The sequence below is a fragment of the Atractosteus spatula genome, chromosome 7, assembly GCF_055471065.1.
Source record: "Atractosteus spatula isolate fAtrSpa1 chromosome 7, fAtrSpa1.hap1, whole genome shotgun sequence".
NCBI classification, from domain to species: domain Eukaryota; kingdom Metazoa; phylum Chordata; class Actinopteri; order Semionotiformes; family Lepisosteidae; genus Atractosteus; species Atractosteus spatula.
In genome coordinates, this window is record NC_142712.1 from 12,124,120 (window position 1) to 12,151,043 (window position 26,924).

General features: G+C 35.9%; 1 protein-coding gene across 1 annotated transcript in view; it reads right to left on the reverse strand.

Annotated features, from left to right (window-relative positions):
• slc36a4 (solute carrier family 36 member 4) overlaps nt 1-26,924 on the reverse strand; it is a 176,516-nt gene that overhangs the window by 39,090 nt on the left and 110,502 nt on the right. The gene's annotated exons all lie outside the window — the stretch shown is intronic.

The window sequence follows — 26,924 nt, forward strand, 5'->3', positions numbered from 1 at the left end:
TGTTTATTGTACTAAATTGTGACTAACCTTGTTGGAGAGGAACAATACTGATATAGTACTTACAGTACATCTCCAATAGTACAGCTTATTTTTAGCTAGAAAATCTAATCCCAAAAGACAATGGAAAAAAATACAGAGAATGCTGTATATTTTATTAATGAATTCAAAACCGAGTGTGTGTAATAACTGTGTGATTATTAGTCCTTTTTATCTTTAGCCACAGCACCTCTAGTTGCATTTCCTACCTTGTAAAATACTGGCATCTCACAAGCTCACATGAAAGTGAACAGCCAGCATCCTGTATCAAATATGGGCCAATAAAAGTCTTCAAGCATTTTAATGACCCGTGAAGATCATTTCAATTATGCTTATACAATACCAAATGAAAATTGATTTTGGTTTCCTTTCTGTACAAATTCCCAAGGGTAATAAAAGGTTTGATGTAGATTTAAGCACTTTGGAATCAGTTGCACTACATTTGATTATTTCCAAAGTGATGTATAGAGTAAGAATCCATCACTTTTTTATTGAATGAAATATAAGGTTTAATTTTTAATGTAAAAGTTCTTCAACACAAAAAAACTCCCTGAAGACATTAAATACATCAAAAAGAAGTCATGAAAAGAATTCAAACTTAATACAGTATATTTTGTTTTGTGATATATGAATTCCATGTAGACTTTACACAGTTTAATCATTTATATAAGCATGGTGTTATTTTTTATTTTGAATTAGATTTAAGATTTAAGATACACTAAGATTGAGAATATGTTCTTGTTTCCAAAACAGTTTTGGCTTCTTGCTGAGATTGAAAACAAACTTGCCAACAGTATACAACCACACATGGTTCATTTGCTCCAAAAACAAGTTTATGCTGGTACTTTATATTCCATGAAAGTAACCCCTCTTATCCAGACAAGTGCTGGGAATAGTAGAAAATTAGAACAAAGGACAGAATAAGACAAAATGGGCACACTATGGGTGAGAAAGAGAGTCTAAATGGAGAGAGATTTGGGGGAGAGGTGTTCTAATGGCTTCTAACAGTGGGAGATGTTTCTCAAAACAAATTAGTCTTTGAGAAAAGAGGGAAGATGTGATCCATTTAAAGATAATCTAGGCTTCTGATGTTTTTCTGGAGTCCTTCCACTCTCTTCTTCAGTAAGCAAAATACTGTGTTTTTTCTACTTTCAATATGGAATTCATGTTTACTTGTTCCACTGCAACCTCCAACACACACTGATGCACCTCCCCACTCAAACTGTTAAGTGCACTGAGGACATGAGGACTGGTAAGAAGGAAGGAAGAAGGTAAGCAGACCATTTTTTTTCACAATTTGCTGTGCTATGGGAATGTAAGATGATGTGAGCGACCACATACTGTAAGAGGCATTATTGTTTAATGTGCCTTTAATAGATTGCTAAAACTAACTAATGTCTCAATTCAAACAGCTTCAAGTCAGTTTAGTCAGTGACTAGCAGACAGAATAGCAACAACAAAAAGTGCAATTCAGGCAAGAAAAGGCTACAGTATCAAACCAAAACAGTACACTTGCCAAAAGCTCATGAGCTGAGCCACCTGCTTATTATTATTAATAATAATAATAATTGCTTACACTTATATAGCGCTTTTCTGGACACTCCACTCAAAGCGTTTTACAGCTAATGGAGACTCCCCTCCACCACCACCAATGTGCAGCATCCACCTGGATGATGCGACGGCAGTCATAGTGCGCCAGAACGCTCACCACACACCAGCTATCAGTGGGGAGGAGAGCAGAGTGATGAAGCCAATTCATAGAGGGGGATTATTAGGAATTACCAATAATTATTATTATTGGTAAGGGCCAATGGGAAATTTGGCCAGGACGCTGGGGTTACACCCCTACTCTTTTCTAGAAATGCCCTGGGATTTTTAATGACCACAGAGAGTCAGGACCTCGGTTTTACGTCTCATCCGAAGGACGGCGCCTGTTTACAGTATAGTGTCCATGTCCCTGTACTGGGGCATTAGGACCCACATGGACTGTAGGGTGAGTGCCCCCTGCTGGCCCCACTAACACCTCTTCCAGCAGCAGCCTCAACTTTTCCAGGAGGTCTCCCATCCAGGTACTGACCAGGCTGACACCTGCTGAGCTTCAGTGGGTTACCAATTGGGAGTTGCAGGGTGATATTTGCTGAGTGGCCCTACTGTACTTCCCCACAGTCACCTATGAATCATCTAGAAGCACATTTTAAGAATATACTGTAAGAAAGGTTACAAATAGCCTATGGATCCAGTCTTTTGAAAGAAGCCAGGGTTTCAGCTTCAATAACATGGCTGCATAGCTTGTTTCTTTCTTCAACAACCCTTGATTTTGGTGGGACTGTACACATTTTCAATATATTATTAATACGTTTATATTATGTATTTTGTGTTTATTCTATTTTGGTGATCATACAAATATTTTAATAGATGTTTTGATATACAACTTATTTAAACACATACAGTAAAGTCATTATTGTAGAGTACTTGTATGCCAGCTCTGGATTTCTGAAATTGATTTCTAAATTTAATAGGTTACAAAGAAGTGCAATGTCCTCTATCCTCACTTACCCTCATGTATATAAAAAATACATAAAAAGTGAGCTCTTGCTGCTCTGAAGTGTAATACTGTTAATGCCTTCTTTCTGTTTTACATGGTTACCATGGAAACTGCTACCTGTAGAATGTCACCTTTGTAAATTGAAATAAACTGCATCTAAAGGTAAGTTAATAAGTTAATTTAATACATAAACGAAACCATATTAGTGAGATTGCAATACAGTGCACTCCGTGGTATTATGTAAAGCACTTTAATAAAAATTATGGACATTCAAGAAAGTCAGATTTGAAAGGCTGGATTAATATTTTTCCTATCTAAAACTGCTAGGAAATCTTGAAATGGAAAAAAATGGCTTTTGAGAAATAAAATTTTAAGTGGAACATCAAATTTGAATGAAAGTGACATGCACTTATTTATTTATGATGAGTCCTGCATGTAATAGCTGTATTTTCAGAGCTTCTTTATTTTAAGCAAAAAGCAACTCTCAATACAATGAAGGTCTGCCAAACCTGAGGTAGTGTATCTCTTCCAAATCAAACTAGTTGACCTCAAACCTGATGGTTGACTGCCAGCCATAAATTCAATAAACATTTAATCTAACATTAGATTTAATAAAGATGTATTATTTAGTAAAAAATCATTGCCGAGACATTGTAATTGGGAAAAGAAAGACAAAACTGATTCAGGCTATACTTCTAATGTATGCTTCTCCCTAAGCTGCAGGTAATCTACTTTACAGTATATACTGTAGCCTGACTCTTGCTTATGTTCTGAAAGCTTATGCAATTTTCTTTCTAAGTTGTACTAGCAGGGAAAGAAAGAGTTCTCAATGACAACCAAAAAAAGGAAAAAAGACAGATGGAACAGATGGAAATAATTAGATAGCATTATTAAAAAGCAATAAATATGCACAATACATGACTTGCTGTACAGCAGGAAGCAATTGCTCTATTGCCCCTGCAGAAGTTTAGTGAAAGAGACAAGGCAGACAAAACTGAATGTCTAGAGCATCATAAAAACAGACTCCCAAAATAGCATCATTGCTAACTGCACCTTTTTGAGGTTATGATTGTTAAACCACTTTCAAGACACAGTGGAAAAAACACGTGAGCTCACGGCATCACTCTTGAATTCATTTCTCATGGCAAACTGCTCATCTCAAAGTCCTTTCCTCTCAATGTGGAAAAAATGCTATTAGCTATTATAATTGGGAGCAATGCACTCTGTAATGCGTGTGTCAGTTATCTTTCTCCAGGATAGAGAACCAGAATTAACGATTCAGCCTCAGTCTTATGTGTAAATGTGTTTTAGCAAAACTATTTATTTGCGCAAAGTTGAGAAGGACAGAAAAATGGCACTGTTCTGCATTGGCAATGGACAGAGTTTACACATATTCTTTAGCTCTTACCTGAAATAGATTTTGAAAAGTCAAGTTCAAATTAGGAAGTGGGCCAGCCACTTAAAGCACAAAATATTATAGACATTCAGGAAACATATGGAAATTAGCTTGATCATTTTATACTAAATGATAAGATTCAAGGCAGCAAACATTTTGTAGTTCATGTGCAGTAAACAGACAGCATCTCCAGCCTAAATAAAGTCAGGATTTTAAGTTGCACCACCAAAGACTGTATAAAATATCAACATAAAAAATATTTAGATTTCCATTAGAGGGAAACAAAAGTCACATTGAAACATTTTGCACTTTGAGAACCATGATAACACATATGAAATCAAGTAAACATTTAGAATGATTTTTGGATCAGAATACTGATCTTTCTGGATATGCAGTGGCTGCGAACTACACTTCAGAGCTATCCAGGGCTGCTTCACTATGACCACTTTTTATGTTGTACTGCATGTGTGTATATTAAGAACACTTTGCCAAGAGAACAGATTTGAGGTGATGGCACAGCACAAAACAAGGGTTCTGTGCATGAATACTAACAGTAGAAAATGCACTGCAACATAACATCACTGTGTAAGAAAACTCTAAGTATAGTCCCACCACCCTTCAAAACAATACCTTAAATTAATTAAAAATATAGCCAATTTCTACACAATGTATTTGAATCTAGAAAAACAGAGAAGCTTTGCTCATCTTTGGAAAGTGTAGAAACATACAGTGTAACTCATGAAGTTAAATTAGTAAGAAATTTCTACTCTATACGTAATAAATGTGTATACAGCATTTACTGGGGATGAAATTGGGTGCCTGAGATTAAACACCTCATGTCTATTCTACATTTCTTTACTTAAAAAGGAAAATTAAAGTTAATGTAGGAATTTTAAGTAAACCCTTAATTTACACTTTTAAGAAACATAGATTAAATAACCTGCCAACCTGTCTAAAACTGGTACTGTATGCATTATAGACAGAAAAACACATTGAGAAGCCTGCTGTATAATCAATGCAATCTTACTTTTACAATTTAAAACCAAAATATGGTGCTCCAATATATTATTCAGTACTTTGGTCAAATTCTAGTAAAGAAAAAAGGATCTTACCAGTATAAAGGTATTTTGTATTCAATGCTTCGGTGTTACCTCACCTGATTGAAGAAATGACAGTGCTGATCAGCTCTGTTACTGTAAAACTCCCTCAGATATGAGGAATGAACCAGGGAGCTGCTGCATGGGTGTATTTGAAGTGGATGGAGGGGTGCTAGAAAATATGCACAGAGTTACTGTCACGATCGCAAACCCCTCCTCTTAAGGGCGTTCCAGCCCTTCCTCGTTTTCTCCCATTACCTTCACCTGTTCCCTATTTCCGTTCCCCCTTAAAAGCCAGACGCAGACTTCACTCGAGGTTCCTCATTGAATTCCGTTTCGTGAGAGCCTGGGGTCCTGCTGCGCCTGGCTCCGTTATGGTTTTAACCTTCTGTTCCTGATTCCCCACCACGCAGGTCCCGACCCGGTTCATGGTTTTATTCCCTGGATGGATCCCCTGGCCTTGGACTCTACCTTCTGTCTTGGATTACCAGTTTGGATTTTCTCATGGATTGTTCACCCCAGATTCACTCTCCCTGGACACCTGCACCCCTTGGACACGCCCCCTGTCTCCATACCCTTTCCTGCATGACCTTATCCCCAGTGTTTCTTCACAATTCCGGATCGTGTCGTCTGCATAGGGACGACACAATCTGTTTCGTGACAGTTGTGGGAAGAACGAAAAGAACTGTTTCGTGACAGTTGTGGGCAGCCAGAAAGTATGTATAGCAGAAAAGAGGAGCAAGATTAAAATTAGATCCTATCTGTTAAATATCACCATTTTCCCCATTTAAATAATTGATCATTTTTAACTTGGTTTCACATTACATACTTTTGTCGTTCTTTATTTTAGATTAACAGTCTGTATTTAATGTATCTGTGTGTCATTAATATATCTGTGTGTCAAGTTTTAAATAAAATATTGGAAAATGTCAATTATTTCCCTTTTGTGACTAAAAGACTTCCTTTATCAGAACAGAGTCTCTTTAAAGAATGCTGGAAATATGAAACTGATCTATTTTAAGGCATCTATGGTAGGTTATTAACAAAAAAGTGCAGCTTTAATTTTAATATAAAAACTCACGGGGAGAAGATATTCTAAAACCAATCTTCTTGAAAGATACAACAGTTTATAGTATACTGCAAGGTTAAATAGCCAAAAATAGAAAAGTACTGTAAATACAAACTGCCAAGCAAAGCAGTGACTCACAAGGTAAGGCATATAGAAAGTCACTTGGGGGGTTCTGCATTTAAATCCAGTCTTCGGAGATATTGATAAAATGGGGACAAGGGCACTTCAGGCTTCTTTTTCAATACTTTGCCCATTCGAAGATTATTTACCTTGTCACTATTTGCCACAGACCGCATTCAAACAGGAAGTCAACAGTCAACAGTTTTTGTCGGATTAGGATATACTTTCCTATAATTTGCACTGGCAAACATAAAAGGTAGACACACTGTTCTCAAAACATTACCTCTGACTTGTTTACATGGATGCATTTCTTCCTCTATAAAAAGTAAATTTTTAGTAAATGACATTTTAATTTGGTACCTACTATATGCCTAGGCCTAAATTTTCCTTTGTCAGGAGGTAAAAGAGGTCAAATAAATGGTGTTTACAAAGGAAGTAATATACTGCACTAAACACGATGTACTGCTGATAATTCAAAAACAAGCTCTGAAATACAGTTATTTATTACACTGTCTTCAACATTTCAGAAAGGAACATGGTTATGCATATAAAATGTGTGTTCAGATATAATGAAAAGTAGAATACAAGAGCTCCTAATAACTACAGTATCTCAACAAGAAGAAAGGGCATCAAACAGGTTTTATTCTTAAAGTGGAAGTTGTTATACCTCAGCTTTCACCTCATAAGCAAAGCAATCAAAATAAGTTAAAACCCACATAAGTACTGAAAAAACGTTAATTGAAAAAGTACAAGATTGAAATAGGTTGCATGAACAAAACTGGTCACAGGATCTGCACGTACTGTAGTCTGGCAGGTTTGGGTCAAAATTAAACTTCATTAAATACAAAATGAAACTTCACAAGGTACTTGAGCTATTGTGCAAGCTCAGCCCTCTGAGTAAGCAAATTATATTTATCTGTCTAAGTCATTAGATGTAATAGGTAAGTATGAAACACTTCACAACACATTTGGAAGTTATTTCTGTGGTCAGATTGAATATTAAGGAAGTCATTCTTGTGTGCAATTTCTAACACATCCACATTAATCTTTCCACCCTCTTTTTCCTTGTTTTCTGACAGCGAAGACAGCGTCCTCCTCAATGAAGAAACGCAAGGCTATTTTGACCTTTAATGTGCTGCAAATTTTAGGTATATACAGTAATCAACTAAAGTGATAAAAAATGGGGGTTGATCGTAGTAAAACTGTATAAAATTTTGGCAAGATATCTTGACTAACACCTCAAATTTTAGTCCAGTATTTCTCAGGCTTAAGAATATACATTCAATACACTCAAATATGTTACATTTTTACAGTACATAACCTGTATACTGTGTATTTTCTTTCTAGATTGCATTTACTGTACAGCCTGATCCGTAGACCAAAAAAGATAGCAGAAGCCCACTCTCTGCTAAGCCCACCTCAACAAAATACGATACTATTTATTTACTACTGTCATTTTGTTGAAAATGCTAGTCATAAGCATTTGAGAACAGCAGTAATCTGATGACAACAATCCAACGACATAACAAGGAAACAAAGAGGTACTGTAGATTTATGATATACAGTACTGTAGGTATTTTCACTTTTGATGTCATCATTCTTGAGCTATCGTTTTCACACTGCAAACACCGCAAGAAGCGCTATGCCTACTTATTCAAATAAGGAACAGAGCACCATCCTCTAGTTACATCCAACCAAAAACAACATATCTAGATTATAAGACTAAACACTTATCCAGATGATTCAGATGGGACAGATGGGCCAAATGGCTTCCTCTTGTTTGCAAACGTTCTTACTGTATGTTCTTATGTCTTGCTAGGCCTGAGTCTTTAAATAACATTCAGATTTTGAAGACCGCTCTGCTATTTGTTATATTAAAGTATCATAAACCCTCTTATTTGCATCCTGTACAAAAAATGCCATTTTCAATATTTTTAAAATGAGAAAACTGAATTCTTACAGAAGCTGCTAGAGAATCACCTTTGAGACTCTCAGAAAACCACTGCAAATAATGTCAAATGCAATGCCCTTCTGCCGCAACACTGCATAGAAAGAGTCAATTATAACTGAAAACTAAGAATATTGTTTGGTTTTTTTTAAGTAGCCACAACCTTAAAAGTTCTATTTCATTATGTTAGAGATTGTAGGGCCCTTTAAACAGGAACTTGGCAAAAAAAACAAGCAAACAGCACAAGATTGCAAATGCAGCTTAATTCCCAAAAGATTCATTATTCCTGATTATTATTAAAACATCTGTTGAGCAAGTGACTTGAATTAATTTTTGAACACTGTATGGCAATCTGGCAAAACAAACAAACAATATATCCGCATCTAAGTTGAAAAATTGCCCAAATGTAAAGAACATAAGATACACATAACAGTATTCCAGTTAGAAAATAGAGCCCTTGAAGCCAAAAGAGGTTTACTGTTCATTCTGAAGGATGACCTCGAACTGTCAGTTTGAGAGATCCTGACTAGATAAAAAGGCAAACGTGGAGAACATTTTTCCCCTATAATTTTGTTAGGATCTCTTTACAATTCTCTGTAAATTGTGAATAAGAAATTTTACAGGATACACATTTTTCTGCCCTCAAGGATTTCTAACTTGCTGTCAGAACAATACAATGCTTTCCTGCGCATTCCAAAACAAATACTTAAGCAATCCCCACAAAAAAAAATCACTGAAATGTGATGTGGACATATTCCTCCGTAAACTGCAGGAGCATCTGTTTTTTTTAAACCCCCCCCCCCTATATTAAATAAAGAAAATGCTACTAAGAGAAAGGCTATGAAACAAAGTAGTAAATACAGTCCATATGAGGTTTTTTCTTTTAAGTCTACACACACCAAGTAATACTGCTTAAAAATTAGACTTTAATAGTTCTTAATAGTATTTTAATAGTAGTTTAACAGTAGGAACCTACAGGAAGTACTGTAGTGTAGATCCTGCCTGAGCAGTACACTACACTACTGTTTTATTTCTAGTAATAATACTTCTGAAATATCTTGTTCTCAAGAACTACAGAAAAAAGAGAAAAAAAACACCAGCCACTCATTCAAGGGATAGTGGAAGATGAAGGTAAAAAAAGTTAATGGTGGTACAGTACATACTGTACTTTATACCACTTACCGAATCATAATTAGTGGCACCGTATTCATCTTGGTGTTGACCTTACATACTGTATGAATGTTCACACTTGCATTCCTGTCATTCGTTAAAACTAAAGGGAGGCAAGTGTGTGTATGAAACATAAATGATATTTTACAATCACTTTGGCAATAACTTCCCATACATGTACTGTAATTTATGGATGACCGAAGAGGTCTCACTTTTCGTGCATTACACCAATGCTGTCAAACCAAAATCAGTGAAATACAGTATGATGTTCTGCATTATGTGCTGTCAGACAGAAATGAATGACAGACAGCAATATTTCTGAATCAGCCCTTTAGGTAAAATGCTTTTCCAACATACACTTTCTTCTGGTAATCGATCTGCGAACTCAAAAAAAAATTGTGTGGAAGATTTTGAGCCATTAGGTGCCAACAGCCTTGCTGCACAGCAAATCAGGTTTCTCACTGGTCTGACTGTGAAATTTCAAAGGGAAATTTAGCCAAAACATTCACACTAGAGATTAATAGTCCTAGTCTTTCATGAGATCATTAATGGCCACAAGTAATGTATCTAGGACTTGTTGATCACGTCTTGTCAGAAGGTATCTCCTGGAGTACAGCATCCTTTGTCGTTATACTGGGACACTGTTTTGGAAATTCTGGTTCAGAGGGAAAATTTCCATCTACTGACCTATAAACATCTCTTAATCTGCTCTCTGTATGTTAGACACCAGCTTCTGTTTCATTCTTTCTAGTTAATCAGCAGGTTGTGGTATTAGAACTCTTCTTGGCAATTCCTTTTCCCAGCTATATGAATCAACAAGAGATAATTCATGTTTGTTCTCATAATTCATTACATAACATATGGTAATAATGAAACTCAAGGCGTTTCCATCGTATTATGTATAAAACACTCCAAGGGTGATCCATTCATCAAGCCATTTTCCCTAAACACTTTTTCCATAAAGTCCAGTACGTCATGATAAGCCACAGCCTAACTTAGGAGATAATGACCGTAAAGTGGGATGCGTCTTTTGAAGGACGCACACATACAATAAAGGAATCCATTCAGACAGGAGACAATATGGAGATGTCTCTTAACCTACTTTGAACTGCGAGGAAGGATATTGGAACATCTGGATAAAACCTACACAGAAAAGTGCATAAAAAGATCGCAGGCCACAACTGAACCCAGCACCCAAGAGCTGTGGGGCAGTAGAATCATGCCACCATGCTACTCCAAGGAGTATTCAGTAATTATGAAAACATGTTACAACATACTGTAGGAAATATACTCTAGCTTTTTAAAAGCAGTTACAAATCTTTATAAAAGTGTGGGTTCTATGTCAAACATCTTAATCCTGTGTAATGGCCATGATTGTATGAATGTTTAGGCTAGCTAAAGTTTCTTTAAACATGCAGATCCCTGAAATTGCAGGTAGTTGTACTTGTGTCTCAGAATTTTCTCCCATCATTGCTTGTTCAGATTGACACTAATAAGGTATTTCTGTGATATGCATGAGCTAACAGAAAGCCATGGACCTTTGCACATTGCTGTGGAAAGCATTCTGCTTTTCATACAGTATGACACACTACATCATTCGCTCACTATTTACAGTATTTATGGTAAGTAATGTGCATTTTTTTGCTCTTATATAGGTTTACTCCAGATGCAAAAGTAATGCTATAAAAACGCATTTATATTTAGGAATCACATATGTCAAATTTAGTATGAACTATATTTGGAGTTCATACTATACAGAATCTATTATAAAGTGAGTGACTAAAGTTGTGTGCAGAACTTTCCTATCTCCCTATCATTGCCTGTAATTACGGTTCCACAGATGTTGCAGTATTAGGCTTGTTAAATGACCCATTATTAAGTAGTGAATCTATGTTTTCTCCAAAAACAACAGTACAGCACGTAAAAAACTCTGAATTAAAATACATACATGTACACTTATTTTTGTCTTATACTAAACACCAGCAGTCACCCTTGCAATTCACATGATCTCATTCTGTCATATGCTTGTCTCTATCTATCTCTCTTCTCCACAGATATTTAGTTTTCTACCTCACTTTTAACTTGCAGTTGCTGCATCACTACATACCTGTTTATGATATATTAACTGTTCTATTCACTTGCTCAGCCCTCATCAAAACTTGAATGTATAAATGATTCACCATTCATGAGGATATATTGTTATATGGTTCACATAACTATCTTTTAAAACAGTACTGTTGCTCTGTCTGCTGAATGACAACAAAACACCACAAAACTGTGTGTTTCAAATTTTATAGAGATTAATTAATCTAAAACTTTAGTTACTAGCATATTTAAGGGATGCAGGAGATCAAACTTGCATAGCTATCACTTTCAGTAAAGCACTTTCCTACGTTATATTTCCTATATTGTTACTGCACGTTAACATTAACATTTATTACTAAAGTATGGTAATAAAAACCTATTGATTCCTTGGTGCGTAACTGTGAGCTGTCCACTGCGTTTAAATTTTAATCATATACAATTGTAAGTTCATTGTCATTAATAACAGAATTCCACTATATAAATCCTGCTGTTCCTTCATATGTCTGTGTTTTAATTTTTTATCTACAAATCTTGATAAGGTTGTTATGGACTGCATAACTAAAATGATAGATTATTATTTGAGGAGTTAAAAGACCAGCATAGACACAGGCATGATTTTACACAAAATAAGTTTAAGCAAAGTGCAGCATGAAAATAGCTCAGAAAGAAGCATATGATGCAGTACAGCTTATACAGCATCTTCCTTCATTTTGATTTCTCCTCCATGTGTTGCAATTAGTGTTGAGTTTATCCCCAGCAGCACAGAAATTAAAATCCTTCCATTTCACTTCAGAATGTTCTTTCTCCCTTTGTAAAGGCTTTTCAAGTTTTACACAGCTTGCACTAGTTTAATTGTTCTTTTTTTCTCTTGCTTTCCACCCAACACCAAAGGCGTCTCTCTGCCATGCAGAGATATGGATATTCTTTTGATCATTTTTTCAAAACATACAGCAGCTTGGATTCTGGTGACAAATGTTGCTGATTTCGAAAAACAAATAAACATTATATAATCTGAAAAATGCACAAATTGTGTTCTGTGTGGTATGTATATTTCCTGGAACATAAACAAAGGATAATACTAATGTTTTGTACACAGGGATTAAACAGCACCAGATATAGCCAAAATAATCTTTTCTGATCAGTAGACATTTACAACAACAGTGGGAAATTCAAAGTTTTTCCTAACTCTTCATAATTATGTTTAAGACCAAAAACACACAAACATAATTTTCTTATTCCTGTTCTTCTTTGTATGTCATCTCTTAAAAGATTTACATCTTTGAAACAGTTCTTTTAGACTTTAGAACACAAGTACTTACTATCCCCCCAGATAAATGATTTTACAGCCATTTTGTCAATGTTTTCTCTGAAGTGGCACTGACTTGATGATTTCATCTTTTAATCAAGCCCTTTTATATCCACTTTTTTCCACTCATTTTTGATTCCTTACTTATTTTTGTTTTATGTCTGATATCGATTTACAAGGTGAGACCTGAGTGTAAAGCCCATAAGATCTCTTGTTTTCACAAGATTAACACTCTGGAAAGGCTGACGCACATTTTCCATTCACAATGAGCACCCAGCAAAGCAAAGATGTGCCACAATTCTCTTGCACATCATGTATCCAAGTGTTACAAATCACCAAATTGATTATCAGGCAGGGTAACATTTTCTACCTGACTGAAATACAGTAAAGCTCTTTAGCGGAACATTTTTAAATTACAAGTCTTTGACCGCGGCAGATACTGTATGTAGTGTGACTAGAAAAACAGAAATGAATGTATCAGTCAAATCAAAACCAATTATATTACAAATAAGTGAATTATGCATCTGCTTATTAGTGCTTGTATATATTATACAGTATTTATGAAAATGACTTGGGAGTTTTTATAGTGTCTGATGTCATCCTATGACTATATTTTTCATAATCTCAATATTGTAAGATAATTTCAGGAATTTACACAGGTATTTTAAGATAAGATAACTATCTCACGAATTTGGTAAGGTAAGTTCTTGACATAACAAGATAATTTATTTAAAAAGACAAAAGTTACCTACTTGAATATTCAATTACATAGAAACCATACACATGAAAGGAACAAGTTTTGTGTGTTTATTAAGGACACCATCTTATCAGGGTTGACCACATCTACTTTTATGTCTTATTTCATATCTGTATTCTTTTATTAAATTTAGTAAATGTATAAAACCATAGGGAAGTATGATAAATAAGAATGACAGCTTAGTAATTTTTTTCCTTAACTGATTTCTTCCTGCACACATTAATAGATATAAATAAAAACTAGCATAAATACTCATGCAGTGAGTATACAGTACTACCAAAAAAGAGCCTGATCTCCAGATGAGATCAAAATATAGCAAATATTTATAAAATCTATATAAAGCAGCAGCAGCCATATCACTCTGCAACTCACAACTGGCAACCCACTGAAGCTCAGCAGGTGTCAGCCTGGTCAGTACCTGGATGGGAGACCTCCTGGGAAAAACTAAGGTTGCTGCTGGAAGAGGTGTTAGTGAGGCCAGCAGGGGGCACTCACCCTGCGGTCCATGTGGGTCCTAATGCCCCAGTATAGTGACGGGGACACTATACTGTAAACGGGCGCCGTCCTTCGGATGAGATGTAAAACCGAGGTCCTAACTCTCTGTGGTCATTAAAAATCCCAGGGCGTTTCTCGAAAAGAGTAGGGGTGTAACCCTGGCATCCTTGCCAAATTTCCCATTGGCCCTTACCAATCATGGCCTCCTAATAATCCCCATCTATGAATTGGCTTCATTACTCTGCTCTCCATTATCTCTTCATTCATTATCTCTAGCTGATGTGTGGTGAGCGTTCTGGTGCACTATGGCTGCCGTCGTATCATCCAGGTGGATGATGCGGTTTGGTGGTGGTGGAGAGGAGTCCCCATTACCTGTAAAGCGCTTTGAGTGGAGTATCCAGAAAAAGCGCTATATATAAGTGTAAGCAATTATTATTATTAATTATAGATTAGATGAAAGTTTAGTAGATTTCCTACCATAGCTATTTTTTCTGCAAACATATTGATAGAAAGAAAGAAAATTGATAGAAATAAAAACCCAGCATAAATACTCATGATTATTTCAATTCTGCTGCAATACATATGCTACCAAAAATAAGATCCTGATCTCCAGATTAAAAAAAAAAAAGACAAAAATGAATAGAATGGTTTCAGGCAGTCAGCATTATTTTCTATTACTTTTTTTTTTTCAAAATTTGCTAATCTTTTCATTTTTTTATTCAAGAGATTACATACTTTTGAATTTCTACATATTATATGGTCTTCAGAATGTGAAGCTTTCACCCGAAAACAGAACTAAAGTACTTTAAAACCGAGAACAGGAGGCACTTTCTAACCCAAATTGATGTTGTTGAAGCCAAAACCATTGCTTCTTTAAAGAAATGGCTAAGTGAGATCTTTGGATCACTTATCTATGAAAAAATAAAGGAGCTGTAGTAGATGGACCAAATGGTCTTCTTTCGTTTGCAAAATTCTTATACATTCCATTTTTTTTTCTCTTGATGCCTGTCTGCAGCTCACTGACACATACTGTACATACTGGATTTCAAAAACCTTTCAGCTTGATCTCTGTGCTGCAGAAAACAAGAGGAAATAAGAGACAATGGTTTTCATAGTATCTTCAAAGGCTTTTGTTCTCATGATCTAATTGATGGTAATGTAAAGATCTTACGTTTTTAAAGATTAGCTTAAAAGCTTTTCCTGCATCTGTTTCTTCTTTGAATATGGAGGGAGGTATCTGTGGTTCAGAGCATAACTGCTATTATGGGTGACAGTGTTATGACGTTTTGGGACCTTAAAAGTACCGATCACTAAAACCAGCACCTAAGAAAGACGGCAATAAACACTGACCACAGTTTACTGAATTGAAGTATTCATATCTTCTCTCATGTTTATTATAAAAGATTGATGAGCATTGCATTACACCAAGCCAGCTTTGATGGAGAACTGCCAAAACTGTGAGGGTGCATTATTTCATTCTCTGTTTTTGCCATTATCTCTGACGTCAAACAGCTGTCTTCACTCTACCTTGAATGGGGTATAAATGGATCCTAATGTGGACATCTCCTCCATGATTAATTTATGACAAGCTGCCAGTACATTTAACAACCTAATGTGAAGAATCTCATAATATCTCAAACCTTGCATCTCAGTGTAACACTGAACACATCGAGTCACTCCCTGTCAGGTGTTGCATTTTATGGTTTTGATGGCTAACTATAACACATGCAAGTGTAACTCACTGTGACTACGATGGCACAATAACACAATAAGATATGATATCTATTCTGTCAAAAGTCCTAAAACTTCATCTTCACCTGAGACCAAACATTTTTTCAGGGTTGAAGTTTGAAAACTGTTTCTGTAGCAGGTCACATGATTCAGCCTCCATCCTGGATTTGGCGAAAGACATTTGAATGACAACTTCTCTGAAAACTGTTCTAACTGAAGGCTGAATGAGAGGAAGCTTGGTAGGCCTTATTGCCTGTCAAGATTGATCATGTCAAGTTGCTCTCTTAAAAATAAAACCTGCCATGTGACAATTAAATTGAACATCGGGGTACGTTACACATATTGCATTATGTCTTGGGAGTAGAATGTGCCAGAGTCATGAGCCAGAGCTCAAATATCCAGTGATAGTGGAAATGCAACTGATTGGTCAAACTACTGTATTTGGTCACATGGTATGAATCTTATTGCGTTTTCAGGGGCTTCTCACATTTTTTCCAAAATCTTATCTGAAACAAATTGTACAGCTCTGAAACTTGCATAATGTTATTTTATGTAAAAGATTTACACTTTTTAGGGACAGACAATCTGGTCTCACAATTTATATAATAATAATAAACTATTTTATATACCACCTTTAAAGGTGGCTTCTCAAAGCGCTTAACAGAATGAGAACAGCAATAAATAAAAAGAATACACAAGATAAAACACAATTACAATATACAGAGGAGACTGTGGATGGTGGAACTAGGAAAAGCAGAGGGGTGAAGAATGGAACCAGCTAAGTAAAGGCTCTTCTAAAGAAGAAGGTTTTGAGTCTGGATTTAGTCACCATATTGGGTTTGTCAAGAAAAAGTTGTTTTCTTTTCACTGAACATGCTTGGCTGACTGGAATTAAACTTGACATGTTAAGTAGGACAGGGTTCCTCTTAAGAATGTTCCAAATAAGTTACTATGGTAAAAATGTGGCTGATATGAATATAAAGGGGCAAAAATTGTAATTATATAAAATGTTGGACAGTAAGCTCATGAATAATCACAGAAAAATATGGAAATGATTGTCCATAACTGAATAAAGCAGACTGTTCACATGACTTTATCAGTTTTGACTTGCCTTTCTGGTCAAATGAAAAATGAGTTTGTAACTCAATAACAAAGAGTTCCTCACACCTGAAGAAGGCTCCACGGCCGAAATGTTGTGTTTTCTTTCTTCTTTTTTTCAGCATGGAATAAACCTATTACTTGTTCTTTTGCAGCCTACGCATGCTGACGCAGCTATCCACCTGAACTCAATAACAATGCAACACAACCTGTAACCCTAATGTGCTCCTAGCAGAAAAAAAATATATTGTTCAAGACATCTGACCTTTACCAAAGGTCAAAGACAAAATCTTCTCATAACCCTTTACAGAGTGCACATAGTACCATATATATTCTATCTAAAAACATCTTTCTCCATGAAAATGGATATATCAGCATGGTCAGTGATGATTGCCTGCAGCAATATTTGTCACATTTTAAATAACAGAAAGAGCTACATGAGGAAAAGGCAGAGACTTGAAACATGTCCCCTTTCAGACCCCTTTTGAAATGTATTTCTATTTTAATTTGATAGAACCGACAAGATTCTCACAGAACCACTGAAGATTGTATGTACAGTACAGTATACAGTTCTGTCCACAACACATACAGAGTTTCCAAGTAAACCTTTAGGAAGTGCTGTACAGTTCTGTATTTATTCATGTAAAACTAAAAAACAAATACATGTAAAGGCAAAGAGAGAGGTAAAGTTAATCAGTGTACATGCATGAGCTAAAATGCAAGAGCCAGCTGGCTATAAACATTTTTAAGTTCTTCATGAAATTGCCAGTGTCACACAGCTTGTTGGCAGATTTGAACTTTTGAATACAGGCATGAAATCCATTTCAGACCACCCACATTCCCATACTGTATAAAACTCAAATGATAAAAATAAGGCAAATAGTGCAAAGTCCATCCAACCAACCATATTTTTTTAATCAGCTTAACCCGTATAAGATTGTAGGGAGAAGCTGGAGGTTAGAGGCTGTCACAAGGGAGTACAGTATATACTGTAGTCCGGACAGGAAGCCAATCCATCACACAGACACAAACACACACACACCAGGGCCAAATTTCCCAGAAGCCAATCAACCTGCCAGTATGTCTTAGGATTGTGGGAGGAAACCAGAGCACCTGGAAGAAAACCACACAAACATGGGGAGAAGATACAAGCTCCATGCAGATTGAACCCCAGGAATTGAACCAAGGGTCCCAGCACCACGAGGTAGCTATTCAAACCACTGTACCACTGGCCTGGTGCAAAGTCCTGACTGGTAGAAATTCTGGAAAATCTTTTTTACTTATAAAGTTCCTCAAAAAAGACTAATTCAATGTAATTATTGACAGTTCTTGAAAATTGTGGAGCAAGCTATTCAAACATCAGTATGTGCAAGCCATTGATATCCATTTTCCATTCTATTTACTCTACTGTAAAGTGAGGATATTTTTAATGTCATTAAACAAACTTTTTTTAAATTGTTTGCAAAACATACTGTACACTGTCAATGTATAATTATACATCCTTAATTTATGTTGGGTTTTTTTTTTGCCATTTTTAACTCTTGAACCCATTAGGCTACACACATTTCATTTTGACATGAAAGTTTCAACATGTCAAGATACTAAAGCTAATTTGCCAATTCAGAGAGATTGGATTGGAGAAACCATACTGTGAAGTTTGGAAAAAGAAGAGAGACTACATGTACTTTTTAATTTCACGCTACAGTGAGCCTCTCTTGTTTCATTGGCTTGTGTGTCCAATTACTCCTGTGGTGCTTGAACACAAGCACATAAGTAGCAAAAATGCACTTTAACTTCCCTCAAGTGTAAATCACAACAGTAACTCAAAGAGTACAGTTCGACAGAAACTGCAGGAAACAAAATTTGGAAATCTCTGGATCAAGTGAAGTTTAGAACCATAGGGAGAATCATACAATCAAAAATCCTGTACAATACTAAGGCATCATCCATTAAGTAATGAAAGAGTTATAAATAAATTATATTGTGAAACTCTCCAAACTCTGATATAGTTTTCTATTCCATCACAGCAGTCTCTTCAATGCTGTGGAATTTCAGGAGCAGGTAATTTCTGACACAAAATATATATATATAATAATAAGATTAAAATAGATTAAAAATAAGTTAAGGATAAATACATGCTGAAAAATAGAAAGAGAAAACACAGTCAATGGTTCTCACACCATCCCTCTTGTCTCAATGATAAGAGTAATTTCTTTTTAAATCCTCTCTATTCATGTATCGATTTATGCTTTCCACATCTCTCACATCTGTTTGTATTAAACAAAAGATTTGCATTTTTAAGAAATTCACAACATAAATGCATTAAAAATGATTTAACTACAGAATTCACTGCTTCAACTTCCCTGGGACTCTGTTGAACTGATGGCTAAGGTTGACCTTACTACAACATTTACATGACTTATCAGATGTCTAACACTTCGGACCTCAGTAACATTTCCAACAAAAAGAGGCTGCATTTTTTTAATTCCACATCAACAATTTCAAATACACAAGGTGGCATTTCTTATAATCTAAAATTAATTCATTAATTAAATCAATCAATCAATCAATCAATCAAAGTTAATTTATCAAATGCACAACAATACAGCATGCAGCAGTAATTGCTGGAAATGAAATGTCTTTTCTGTGAGCTTACCAGGGGATAAAAGTTACAAAATAAGGTTACATAATAATACATAATAGTGCAATAGAACTTGAATAAAATAAACTCAGACAGAGCTCAATATACTGTAAATAGAGCTGCTATGTGTCCATGGTGTATGCAATACATTATGTCCAAGTAGTGCAGTATGCCAAATACAATGAAAACTGTATGCCTATGTAGCTATTACGAGTGATTTATTCTTCTGAGTCATACAGGCACATGTGAACAAGAAGATTAAAATATAACAGGTATACAATATTTTTGGTATTAAAACTTTTTTAAATATCAAAACTTTTTCTAATCTTTTAGAGTTGATCTGTTGGTAAAAATACCACAAACATACTTCAATATACATACAGGTATGATAATATTACCACAATTTGAAAAATGTAGGGCAGAATTGTAATACACAGTATGTTATACGCATAAAACACTGACAGTTACTCTATGAACATATCAGTGATATGGTCATTCGCATTGCGACACTTCTGTATAGCCGAAAAGTATTTGAGGTGGCATGTTACACTGTTTGTGTCAATGAGGGGTCAGTGTTGCTATTAGAAATCAATATACATTTGATTCAATGCCAATCAAACTAACAGTCTGTAGTTATGACTACACTTCACTTCATCTCTTCAACTTTAAGTTATGCAGTTGTTCCATCAAGATTGGATTATGATAATTTTCTTCATCCTAATCTTTTATATCCCAGATTCAACTAGCTAGAAAATTCTGTGCTATCACTACCATAATACTTCAATTTTTACCAGGTCTTCACAGGTTTTCTGTGCACAAAAATAGAGCATAAAATTGTCCTGCTTACTTTTAAGGCTGCAAATAGCCTAATTGTCTGACCTCACCTAGTATCCCAAATTGAGTCCTGCACATTACCAAAGCTGTCTTATTTCATGTAGTTATATTTGAAATTAGCTGTTTTTCTCCCACCCTTTAGATACCTTCTCTTTCCTAGACATCTGAAGACTATTTTATGATATTTCTGTTCATTAACGGAATTAAGGACTTTCTGTTTTGACAAATTGGAAAAATAAATGCTAAGCTAGGTTTTCATTGGCTTTTCAAATTGCAATTAATTATGTACAGTATGTTTAGAGCTAGACGAAAAACATACACGATAACGCAAGATGACAGATTGGTTGATTCAGTGAAAATAAAAATGACAATGGCTGTCCTTTGAAAGGGGGTACTTAAAGTACAGAAAACAATTACACGCTACATTTTCCCATTAGCTATAAAATAATATTCGCATATCAAAGTGAATTCAAGAAATGTATGTTTACAAATACTGAGGTTGAAGATGTCCTTGAAAGAAAAGAAAATGAAATAAAAGGCATGCAAGTTTTTTTCAGCTGTGCACCACTTTCCCAAATGAAATACAGACTTTAATGATACATGATAAGTCACTGAAATAGGCAGTTACAACAAGAAACGATTTTGTGCCGCTGTGCCTTTTTTTGTAAAGACAGAAATCGTTCTTCAAAGGACGAAGTAAGGGCACATTTTCTTTCAACTATTCAATAATAGCTGTCCCATAAGCTGCCAGAACACACTGCATCACCTTGTCACTACACATGGACATTGCTTTTGTTCAGCACTGCATGCACAACTACTGTAGAAGCATTCCATTGCTGAATTCAGCAGCTCAGTACAGTGTTCCTAAAGTCAGCAGTGTTTCACTTCACCAGAGAAGGTATGATAAAAGGCGAAGCAGTGTTGGTTTAGCCTTTCCCCTTGGGCAATGAACTGATTATTGCAGAATACGGACATATAACATTCAGCTTCTTTATCTGCTGATCAGCATAATACAAAATGAAGCACGATCTGTCCATTACTTTCTGTAACTTCAGCCCACTGCAGAGCCCATTAACGTAGCCTGAAAGGACTATGCAAAACATGTTTCTGTTTTCATTATAGAACATCCTTATCTGCTCTTTTTAGAATACAGTGAACACAACTATGCAAACATAATGTATTCTTTGTAAAAAAGATCGCTTATTTAATCTTATCTTTCCACTTTAACTTTAAATGGTCTACCATTAATCATGATTTTATCACAATATGCATAAATCAAAATGGCCTTGAAGGACCAAGAGTTTTACACAGTGCATTCAAACTGATCTTCAGGTTGATCAAGATTTATGCAGTGACTTTTTTTACTTAAAATAATACATATCTTTAGACATACATATCACATACAGTATATAAGGAGTGGCAACCAATAATCAATACCAAGTATAAAAAATAGAACATGACATCAGACATTACAGATCACAGAAACAAAAAATAATATTAAATTTAATTTAATATTAAATAGAATTTAAATTATATTTTCAGCATATTTGTCATGCCTGTAAAATGTCAGAGCTTCACATATTTCAGCATTGTGAGATTCCATACAATATTCTATACTGTATATTAATGGAAATTACATATGGCCAATCAAGTATACCACCAGTTTCAAACCCATGCATTTGATTTTCTGACAATTTGGTACTACCTGTACCAATGGTCATATTCAATATTTTTCTAAAACTATGCATGTTTCTTATTCAAAGCTACCAAAAAAACCCAAATATAATATTATTGTAATTGTATTACTGTAATTCAATGTGATGCAGTTGGAAATTCTGTGGCCTTTTCACTCAATGACAATAATAATTACAGTGTTTTATGGTTTCTTTTGTCTGTTGTTTTAGAATGCCTATAATGTCTGTCAACATTTGCAGGAAATGGGATTTTCAGTTCTCATAACTTTTATTGAACAAACCAGACTGACAAACTATTTTGAAAATTTTAGTAATTAAATGTTATTGTTTTTATCAATGCTCAATTCAGTCCATTAAAAATATATTTTCCTTTGGAAACCATGAACAAAGATGAATGATAAACAGAGAGCTGTGAGTTTCCAAAAATTCCAAAACACTGAATATTCCTTTGAGCACTGTGAATTCAATCATTAAGAATTAGAATTTTTATCATACCAGCCAGATACCTACTGTAGATCTCACTATCCCTCCTAATTTATAAGCTGGGCAAGGTGGAAACTGTTGAGGGATACAACCGTATTGGTGACTTTGCAGAGCCCAGTGGCTGAGATGGGAGAAAACATGCACGAGTCAACAATATATCATTCAATCCATGAAGCCAGCCATTTGTGGTTTTGGAAGTCAGACAAAATTGGACATTTTTGGTCTAAAAGTAAGGTGCTTCTTATAATGCAACCCCCACATAGTGCCCAGTCAACAACACCACTAGTGTCAAGGATGGATTTGGGAGAATAATATTATAGTTCTGTTTCTCATCAACAGGAACTAGGAAGATTGTTGAGACTGATGGACATCAGTCTTACCAGTCTTAGTGGCCCATTTGAAGGCCTGACTTGAATCAACCTTTGGCTTGCTCATAATTTATTCTCAAGCAACTAGAGAGCTTGAGCACATCTGCCAAGAAGAAATGACAAAAAATGCTCCAAAACATTGTATAATGTTGGTAGAGACTTATGCAAAAACCTTGTGGCTGTAACTGCTGCCAAAGGTGTTTCCACTAAATATTTAGCCACGTTCTAAGATAAGGAACTCAGAGCCCTTCAAGGAAGTCACATCCTTGGAACCAGAGAGTACACCCTAGGGGCACAGAGCCCAACAGGACACTGTCAATACCCATCGCACTGCCACAACATCAGGAAGATCAGTGTAACAACGCTGCGCTTACCAGGCTGAGTGCAGTGATCTAAGGCAGAGGACTGAACCCAAGCGAGGACAGACCAGATGGACAGATTGAGAAAGCAGACAGCCAGGCTGTTATAACAAACAAACAAGATTTCAAGCTAGGAAGTCATGTAGCAGAGGCACATATGTGAGACCTAAGAACAAGTTAAGACAGCACGCCAGGTTTGAAGGACAGGAGAATGCAACAAGGCTTAGAGATGATTCAGGAACAAAGTCAAGAGAGCAAGCGGGGTATTAACCTGGAGATCCAAACATCAAGTAAGTACAGGAACAGAATACTGATACTCATGACAAAGCACTAAGACTGAGCGGGGAAAGACTGTCAAAGCTGGTAACAGGTAAGTGGAAAGAAATAGTGCACTGGTGGGAGTGATTTCTGTCCCAATCAGCTTGTCACGGCAACTGATGGCTCAGCAGATTGAGAAGAGGCTCAGCTAGTTGCCACGGCACTTCGGGTACACAAACCAGCACTGTTATGGGAATGCGCATGACAGATCCGCAGCTAAAATCATGATCTTATTATTATCTCCCTTCTTCTTTTCAAATATCCAATACAAAATGACTTAGAGTAAAATCAAGAGAACACTGGGATATGACAGCAAAAAGTACACAAACTAAGATTTAGAGCCATCCTCCCTTCAAGAATGCAGCCCACAGCAACTTAGACAGCACGGAAAAAGTCACGTACTCCATGAGCAAGCCTGGGACATGGAGGGAGTGGGGCGCACGAAGGCCTTGAGTGAGTCTGGTCTGAAGCACGAACAGGAATGAAGGCACAGAGAGCTAGAAGCATGCACAGAACCATCAAAGTCCACAAGATTGGGTGCACGGAGACACAAGAGTCATGCAAAGGCCCCTGCAGTGCCAATGAACAAAGAAGTAGGAAAAAGCACAAGAAAATCTATGGTAACACGGAAGCCAGCTGTTACCACTCTGCTTGTCCTCTTAGTTGTTTTATCCTTAAGAAGACCTTGAAGAAAAACAGAAAAATGTAACGTGATGTAGAAATGAAAAAATGGACAGCACTTGTGCCAAGAGCTATACAAACAGAAGGAGTTAGCTCCTTTGAGGGGAGGGATAAAAAATCTCTGTTTTTAAAGGAAGGAAACAGTGCAATGTACAAGCAATGTGACCTGCATATAAAGCAAAAAAGGCAACAGATAAGGAAAGGATTTAGATGCACTTTGGTTCCAGGAAAATGGGTTGCCTTTTAAATAGAATGATGAAGAAAATAAGCAGGAAAGGGATATATATATATATGACCCTATCCTGTCACATGTTATGTACTTAAAAGGCACATACAATGGGTAGATATAAAGGAGATTTGTGGTTGATAGATCTGACTTTGTTAAAGAGCCAATGAGCGTGGATCAGTCTAGGGAAGGGGCAAAAGCCATCTTCCAATCAAATGCACAGACACACCTTTATAGAAAGTAACAATAAAAAGAGAAAACAGCGATAAGAAATCACCCACTTTGAGGAAAGAAAAGAGGGAAAGCATGAGTCCTGCTGTATATACCAACATAAAAAGGGTAGGAGATACTGTATAAACATTATTTTAGGTGCAAAGAAAAACACATTATAAATATAATGTGTACAAATAATACATGAGGTACTAAATTAGGGCAATTCACATTCATAACTAATATTCCGAATAAAGCAAGAAAATATTGGCTACACCGTAAAACAGTGACAAGAACTCCTATCACTGCAAGACCCTGAGGAGCCCAGAGAAAAGCCCCCTCAGTCAGCTGTCCTGAGCCACATTGACACTAACTAGCTTCCAAACACAAACTAAACTGCAGGGCCAAAAAGAAAAACATATCCACTGTCTGAATACCTGATTACAGTGAGGGCATACAAGGAAGAGCAGACCATGATGCAGTACAGAGTTAGTGTCCACAGCCTCGCCGTGAAAAGTGGGTGTCAGATCTGGCTACCTAGAGGACAAGCTGAGATCCCACCCCCTACTGGGAAAGAAGATACAGAGATTACATTTACATATCTGTAACAGATATTCAGGATTTAGATAAACTTTATTACCTCAATTATCCAATCCAAACTAAAATCTGTTGCAATCTGAGGAACAGAGTTACCCTCCCAAATAATAATAATAATAATAATAATAATAATAATAATAATAATAATAATATAATTGCTATTGCTATCATTGAAAATGTTTGTACAGCATATGTTTTATTAACTGTTATTACTTTATCACTCATATAATCACTCAGTTATGCCAGCTGGCAGTGTTCAATGCTCAGCTCTGTGCCCCTGGTGGCTGTGATAATCCCACTGAGAAAGAGAATCCTGTTATCTTTATAATGCTTTTTAATTAGAATCTACCCCAACAATATATGCATAAAGACTTATAAATATGCCCAATTTAATACTCATAGGAGGTTCCTTTAAAAGATTTTTTCTCACCAAAATGACACAGGTTGGTGACAGGCTGTTTGCTAAGGGAAAGCAAGTCTTGCTTTTTGGGAAACCTCCCAGGTACCATAGGTACAGAGGTGATTTCCAAAGACATCACCTTAACGTGCCTGGGGATGACAGATGGAGTGTTTCTAGGTCTCTTTTGAATTTTTTAAACAAAATAAATAAACAAACACAAAACTATCTAGCTTTTCAAAATGAAAGTCAGTTTACAGGCTCTCTATATTGTATCTGATTTACAAGGTCACCTTCACCAGGGATGCCAAATGAATGAAATACCACCTGCAACCAGCCACAGCATCAGCATGACAATCAGCTGCTAGAATATGTCAGTTTCTCTGACTAGAAAACCGCATGCACTTTCTCTTCAAGTCTGAAAGTGAACACCCTAAACTGCTTGTGTGTACAACAAGGTGTATAGCATTTTTCCTCACGGTGCCCACGCTAATTTAGAAGTAAAAAACATACTAGAATACTGCAGGTTGTGCTCTCTTATTACATTTTAAGTGAGTAATATATGTAAACTGTAATTCACAGGCATGCATAATGATAAGCCTAATCTTGCTTTTTCCTTTTTCAGAATTATACTGTATATACCATAACCACTGTGAATATTAAATTAATATCTTCTGTTCAACACAGTGCTGAGAGACAGGATTTGACTTTATTATCTATTTTCATATGCTTTGGCTTCAACCAAAGGAAAACCAATGGTAACAAAAATACAGAAGACCCTAAGATAATTTTGAATGAGCTACAGTACATATTTATTATGTTACACACACATACTGTATAACACTTAAAGTGCATCTATCCTATCAGACTTTAGATTGTAAATTGAATGGCTTCTGATGACTCCAGTCATGCTTCTAATTAGTCCTTCATTTATAATTTCCATAAGTGACCATGAAGAATTATATTTTCTTCCTTTTAAAATGAATAACACTACTTCAATTAAAAGAAAGCAACAACTGATTATTGAAGTTCATGATCACAATACCCAAGTGTATTTAAAAGAGCTTTAGGGCAGGGATTATTCTACACCTGGATCTATACTATCGTGGACAGATTATTAATAACTGAACTTGACTGGGAAAATGAGTCTAAGACAATCAGTCTCCTGTTGATTTTTTTATTGAAATATATCACAGAGCAACTCTTTTCAGAGACACTGGTAAAAAGTGAAGGCCTTTAAGAAAAAAAAAAGAATATGCAGAG